This window comes from Berghia stephanieae, chromosome 5 (assembly GCF_034508935.2).
Source record: "Berghia stephanieae isolate SIO BIC M18660-M18661 chromosome 5, UCSD_Bste_1.3, whole genome shotgun sequence".
Taxonomy (NCBI): domain Eukaryota; kingdom Metazoa; phylum Mollusca; class Gastropoda; order Nudibranchia; family Aeolidiidae; genus Berghia; species Berghia stephanieae.
The window spans coordinates 8,959,485-8,966,984 of NC_088364.1; the positions used below are offsets into that span (position 1 = coordinate 8,959,485).

Below are 7,500 nucleotides of genomic sequence, written 5' to 3' on the forward strand. Positions count from 1 at the left end.
AAGTGGTCCTCCAGAACCACTAGGCCCGTAGAGCCGGAGTTTATCCCGGTTTCTATAACGTGAAATGAATAGTAGCAATTTCTTGCAACCCTTTGGATAGGACGCTAGTCTATCGCAACGTAATTTCAGCCAGATCAAACAGACCCAGCTACCCAATTACTGCTGGGCAGAAAGGAGGGGAGGGATTGGGGGGGGGGGGGGGGGGGGGGCGGAAAAAATCTCGACTGTACCTGGGATCGACCTTGGTCCCTTTGCGTGTGAAGCGAGTGCTCTACCAACTGAGTTGTCGGGAAACTCAAAGACCACAGGGTGAATCGAAAATTAAAAAAAAACTTTGAATGAAGGTTAATTGTGTGTGTGTGTGGGGGGGGGGGGGGGGGGGGGGAGAAGAGAGAAAAATAGAAAGATATTCAATTATGCTCAAAAAGCAGCTTTTGCTTCGGATAAATCATTTAATCGATTACCCGGACCCTTTGTTTTATTTTAACTTGACTTGAACGTTTATATAGAGCGATATCCACTAAACGTGCTCAAAGCCCTGTACAAGGGGTCCCTGACCGACAGTTTTATGACAATGATGACAGTTCGCATTCAGTCTGAAATAAAAACAAAATCCAAATTGTTTTCAATTGATGTATTGCATTTAGCCAAAATAAATCTACAACATCCGCCAGCCGGATATATAACGTACCAACGCACAAAACTATGTGTAACAAGAGACTAAAATGAACATATGGAGAGTTCGAGGATCTTTCCGTTGTAGGTGGGTGTTCAATGTCAAATCGGTAAACACGGTATTTGAGGATTGACGGTATGTGTTAAAATAAAATACACACCATTTCTTCCCGCCATATCAATTGTACAAATACACACAAAACATTATATATACAGGGTGTCCATAAAGTCTGGACACATAGGATAGTTGCATATTTTTTTTGTATATAATTAAAATCAAGTCTGATTTATTGCATCGAGTTCATGCAAATGATGGCGCTCATATTGGAGATATTATTTGAATAAAATACATAGTGAAAATAAACTTAATTTTGATTATATACTAAAAATATTCAACTATCCTATGTGTCCAGACCTGACATCTCTCTCTCTCTCTCTCTCTCTCTCTCTCTCTATCTCTCTCTATCTATCTATCTATCTCTATCTCTTTCTCTCTCTTTCTCTCTCTCTATCTCTATCTCTATCTCTCTTTCTCCCTCTCTCTCTCTCCCTCTCTCTCTATCTCTCTCCCTCTCTCCCCCTCTCTCTCTCCCTCTCTCTCTATCTCTCTCTCTCTCTCTTTTTTTGTGTGTGCATTTCTTCTCCTCTCTGTCTCGCTCTGTGTGTGAGTGTGTATGTATGTATGTATGTATGTATGTATGTATGTATGTATGTATGTATGTATGCGCGCGTGTGTGTGTGTGTGTGTATCATCTTGCTTTCATCTTCGCATCTGATTCATAGCGACTATAATATATAATACCGTTTAAAGCGATTTTTATCAGCGTATGTGGGCTGTAAACAAAATGTGTTTTGGCTGTTTGTTTGTTTGTTTGTTTGTTTTTGTTTTCTTTTATTTTGTTGTTGTCCAGACACTGATTTAGCACGGCGAGCAATTTACAACACTGTCTGGTAAAGCGTGTTCTCCATGTCATGCCACATAGACCTGGTGATTCACCATTTTACATGGGTTATCACCACCAACCAGTATTATTTCACTCGGCTGCATAGTCAACGAAACGCTCTTAGAACTGTTTCTCTATGATAGATAGATTGTCCAATCTTGTAAAATTTGATACTTATTTTGCCTTTTTCTATTGACCCGCTTCTTTTTTTTTAAAATGACTGTTTAATATAATAACCGCATGTCAAAATCTTACACTACAAAATCCAACAAATGGCGTATACCAATTAATTATGAAAAAAAATATATTTAAAAAAATTCTTTGGTGAATCTCGTATGAAACAGAAAAGACAAGGATAATCTCATTATGGCTTTGTAGAAATGTAAACAAAATAAAATTCAATATACATTGATTTTGTTATGATCATGGATCGTTTAACCCTTTCCTTACCAATCATTTTCAGTATTTTCCTCAAAACTTCACACCCAACTAACACAAAAATATATTTTTTATCACTCAAACATAATAGCAGTAAGTTCTTGCAATATCTAGACTCTACATAATTTCTGTAGCAAAACATACCCTACAACACACTGTTCATCTTCTTTAAATTTTATGATGTACAAGAGAAATTTGGATAAGAAAAATGTTGGTTCGAGAGAGACCCAAAATGCGTGTGATCAGTTAGACTGAAAGATTCCAAGTGATCGGTAACTGGAGGGTTCATCACTCATAGGAATTCACAATTCGACCAATTGTGTTGTAGAATGTGACGATTTTCCTATCGTTGGTAAGGAGAGGGTTAAACGTCGCCGAAGAAATTGGCATGGGCAGATCAAGATTGTCGCAACTCGGGTTGAAAACCGTTTGGCTGTTCAAAGTCAACAATAACAAGGCAGTTTCACAAAAAAAAAAAAAAAAAAAAAAAAATGGAGCTTCTATATAGAGCAATATCCACTGGCAATGTTATGAGCTTCTTAGCCAAGCGCATGCTATCTATAGAGCAATATCCACTAAATGTGCTCAAAGCGTTTTACAAGGGGTCCCTGGCCAACAGCAACACATAACATGCAGGACGAGACATGACGCCTGTCAGTCGATATTACAAATTTTTGGGACAGAGACAACGCTGTTAACGGCCAGGTACTCATTTTACACCTGAGTACTGTGAGAGAATGTGAGTAAAGAGCCTTCTCTAAGGACTCAACTATGCGCCGAGCGAGGCTCGAACCCAGGACCTTAAGATCCGAAAGCGAGTGTCATACCACTAGACCACATAGCCGCACAAGGAGACAACCGGAACCTTATTCATTCCAGGAAGAGACTTGGTCAGATCCGAACCACTGCGAAATCATACCGTTGTCAAGGGGTTTCCCCGAGTGGTGCACGGGATCCCCCAACTGAGAAGGTCAAGAATAGCCCAATGCCAAGCCAGCGTGTCGTTAAAGGCGACTAATGGTGTGTGATTCCCCCATCTTTGAGTCACCTGGTCCTCCAGGTTGGGGGTTGGTAAAGGGTTAACACCCCTTTCCGTTAAACTCAAACCGTTACAGAAACGCAGACGGACAAACCAAATCCTTTTTTTTTAGCTTGGGCGACCAATATACAGAGAAGTGGTAAGACCTAGAATGAGATAAAAAAACTTAGCTCAGGATAGAGAAGGATGGAAACTGTTTGTCTGTGGCCTATACCCTGACCCAGGGTGAAAAAGGCAATGATGATGATGATGTCAAGGGGTTAATAGCATTATAAAAAAAACATATTTTGATCATTCTTATAATTTTTCTTCCTGCTTCTTTCAGATACAATCATATTCGCGCCATTTTGGTTTCCAAGCACATCGATTCTCTTAATGTTTAACCCTCTCTTTATCAACTACAGGAAAATCGTCACATTCGTTACGATACAACCAGCATTTTTCTTATTCAAATTTCTCTTGTACATCATAACATTTAAAGAAAATAAACTATGTTGTACAGCATGTTTTGCTAAAGAAATCATGTATCGCAAGAACTTTACTGCTATGATTGTGTCTGAGTGATAAAAAATATATTTTTGTGTTAGTTGGGTGTGAAGTTTTGGGGAAAATCCTGAAAATGACTGGCAAGGAGAGAATTAATACTACGAGGCCTCAAGTACTTGAAAGGGACTAGCACAAAGAGGGGTTATGTATTATATGATTCTTTCACGAGTTCGGATTTATTAAATGTTATTTTTATCGCGAAATAAGTTATTCCTCGATTTAAAAACAAAACGAATTTAATAAATCTAACCCCAACATGCCTTTATTCCACTCCTAAACGTAAATTCTTAGATATTTCATGACCAAAAAGTTGTAAATAGATTTATTTTGCAATGAATTCACGTTATCTGCAGTGATAATTTTTATTATCCAGTAGATTTTGACCAATCAAGACATAGGATTTGTTACACACCTCCACATATGCTCGGACAAACAACAACGTAAAGGAAATCAACCTCTCTCTGATCATTGTCAATGTTTTTACCGCCAAATGGGTGACTAGTTATCACACGATTTTCTCGATCATATTATAAACCTTTAAGTTTACACATAATTTTCTCTTTTTGGTTCTATTGATCAAGCGGTAGAACAGTGGGTATTTTACTCAGACACATACCATCGATAGTAAAGCATGTGTAGTTTGATATGTTAACCAATCACTACCATTGTTTACATTATGATTGTCCGAGAGGCGTGGTTATCTATGTGCCTATTCAGGAAACGATTGGCTTTTTGGTCATCAAAATAAACCAGAGTAGTGTAAATGTTGCTGCTTGAAGCTCGAAGAAATAAATGATAACGTGAAGTTGAATGTAAGCTTCAATTTAATTACAAAAACAGATCAAATGAACGTTTCGGGTTTCCCTTTTATCAACAAAACAGGATGATTGAAACACGACAGATGAATGAGATGATGTGGTAGTGGCGTAGTTAATAATAATATTCATCTTAACTACGCCACTACCACATCATCTCATTCATCTGTGGTGTTTCAATCATCCTGTTTTGTTGATAAAGGGGAAACCCGAAACGTTCATTTGATCTGTTTTTGTAATTAAATTGAAGCTTACATTCAACTTCATGTTATTATTTATCAAAATAAACCAGACAACACTTGGAATTCCCTATCTATTTTCGACGTTCGCCGACCCCTCAATCGAGCGACCCCTGCAAGAAATCGATTTCACGGAATTAAATCATTGATTATTACTACTAAGAAATTTGAATCGTTAGGCAATAGAAAGAAGCCAATCATTTTCACTTAAAATCATTAAAGTGATTTCTTTGATGAATTGAAATCAATTTTTGATTTAGAATTGGAAGCCTTCAACACTAAACGCAGATTCCTTTTGAATTAAGTAAAATTCAATGTCACACTACAAACACCCGTGCATTGCAGAGTGCATGTAAGCCGGCTTCCTTGTTGCTGTGTTTATTCGTTGGATTTCGTTGATTTCCGATTGCTTTAGGAACCGTGGATTATTGATAACATTCAAGAAAAATTAGGCTCTAAGTATAGTCATGAAAAGTTGAGCCGTGAAATAAGTTGTGTCCGACTGTGGTTGTGTGGTTCTCATCATTCGGAGCTTGGACTTGACATGATGGCAAGTTGGTTTTTGAATAGAACTAGACCTTATGTTAGTAAGTTCCTGCAAATCAATTTGATTATCATAGTGTTGAAGGCTTGATGTGCTTTTGAGATCAGTCACTTTTATTATCTTGTTGGGAGTGGGAGCGGGATGGGCAGCACAAGATACAAATCAGATACATGGGGCGAAACGGGATCTCTGGACTTCGTTGGTCTTTTGCTGACGAATTTCTTGAACAGTTGTACTGTATCGATTGACTCAACGTTTCTGTTTTCGTTCTGATTTGAAAATATTTTTGGCCTTCCTGTTCTATAATCTGGTTTTAAAGTATTTTTCTCAGTACAAAAAATTTTTTACTCAAAATATCCTCAAAATCGATCCCCTCCAAATGATTCGCCATTCTCAAACAGTTTTTTTTTTCGCCTGCTAATATGAAACTTTTGACCCAAATGAAAAGAAATTGTATTCATACGCACCCAAAAAATGGCCAAGATGGATATATATATATATATATATATATATATATATATATATATATATATATACATATAGATTATATATATATATATATATATATATATATATATATACACATGAAGATGTTAGTAACAATATATATATATATATATATATATATATATATATATATATATATATATATATATTCATATATATATAATTAATTAAAAATTTACACCCTTCCGCCACGGCATCATAAGACATTTTCGCCTAGGCATTCCACGAATGAATATAGATAACTCATCAAACAAGATGTCTGATGTCAACAGGAATCACCATTGCTGTCCAAGTGAGCAAAATTGGGGCTAATAATCTTTCTCAAGGAAAAAAAACGAAAGTGCCTGAAGCGGTGCTCGAACCCGAGACTTTCCGGGTCACAGTGCAATGACTTAACCATTCGGCAACGTCGCCCCCCCCCCCATATATATATATATATATATATATATATATATATATATATATACGAGTATTATATATATATATATATATATATATATATATATATATATATATATACGAGTATATATATATATATGATGTTAATAACAACTAAAATCAATATTAATTATAATTTTTAAATAAAAATCATCATCACCAACACCATAACCAACATCATCACGACAATCACCATCATGTCATCGTCATCTCCCTCTTCTTCCTCCTCCTCCTCCTCATCATCATCATCATCATCATCCTCCTCCTCTTCCTCCTCCTCCTCCTCCTGCTCCATCATCATCACCATCATCATCATCATCATCATCATCATCATCATCATCATCATCATCATCATCCTCATCACAATTTTAATACCATATTATGGTCACAAACATCAACTGATCAAACGTTCTACGGACGTAAAATTACGTCAGTTCTATATATATATATTAGTCAATGTTTGATTAGACAAGGCACTTTGAATACTGGGTTACTAAGGTACTATTTCGAGAATGCCAAGGTCACGCCATGCCATTCTTGTTTGCCAGTCAAGTTTGACAAATTTAGAATTCCAAGCCAAGAAATTTATGAATGATTGGATATCAAGGCCAACCAAATTGGTCATCATTTAAAATGGCACCGCTTGTGTCATGCCTAAATATGTACATGGATATATAAATATATATATATATATATATATATATATATATATATATATATATATATATATATATATATATGAAGACCACACGGGAAGAAGGGCACATGTCACAAAATCGTTTTTTTTTAGTTATCCCCCTTAGCTCATAGTGCCCCTGTTAAAGAATAGTCTAAATATACGAGACTACCCAAAAGAGGCACAAGTCACATAGTACAGAGAGGGAAATAAAAGGGGGACAATAGAAGAAAGGCACATGTCCATAGGTTTGTAACGAAAAAGGGCATAAGTCCATTCGCCGAGACTGTAGATCACGTGACTCAGGTAACGTGACTCAGTTCAGCCAATCGCCGATTGCAAATTTGTCAACAAAGCATTGTTATCAAAATGGCGGACGATTCATTCCATGCGAAACCGACAAACCGAAAAAGAGAAAAATTGTAGGCAGAAAAACAGATGCGAATAAATTAGCCAGACCTACTTTTATCCATTTTGTTGATTTTTACAGTTTTCACCTGTATCTGTGATGTGGTTAAAGTTCATCACAGACTTAGGTGAACACTGTTTATGTTCAATGTGAAATCCAATCTTGCTGTCACAGGGTTCAGTATAGAATGAGTGTATTGATGGGGTGTGGAGCGGCATAGCTATATGAAA

General features: G+C 36.5%; 1 protein-coding gene and 1 long non-coding RNA gene across 10 annotated transcripts in view; one reads left to right on the forward strand and one right to left on the reverse strand.

Moving 5' to 3' along the window:
- The window catches only part of LOC144972358 (uncharacterized), a 59,043-nt gene that overhangs the window by 46,239 nt on the left and 5,304 nt on the right, over positions 1-7,500 (reverse strand). The gene's annotated exons all lie outside the window — the stretch shown is intronic.
- Positions 4,757-7,500, forward strand: part of LOC144972373 (uncharacterized) — a 35,006-nt gene continuing 32,262 nt past the window's right edge. For 2 of the 4 annotated variants that reach the window (XR_013645346.1, XR_013645349.1), the window contains exon 1: positions 4,757-5,279. This is a non-coding gene — a long non-coding RNA (uncharacterized LOC144972373). Of the gene's footprint in view, positions 5,284-7,500 lie in introns of all 4 variants that reach the window. The other 2 variants (XR_013645347.1, XR_013645348.1) reach the window with 2 other exon arrangements.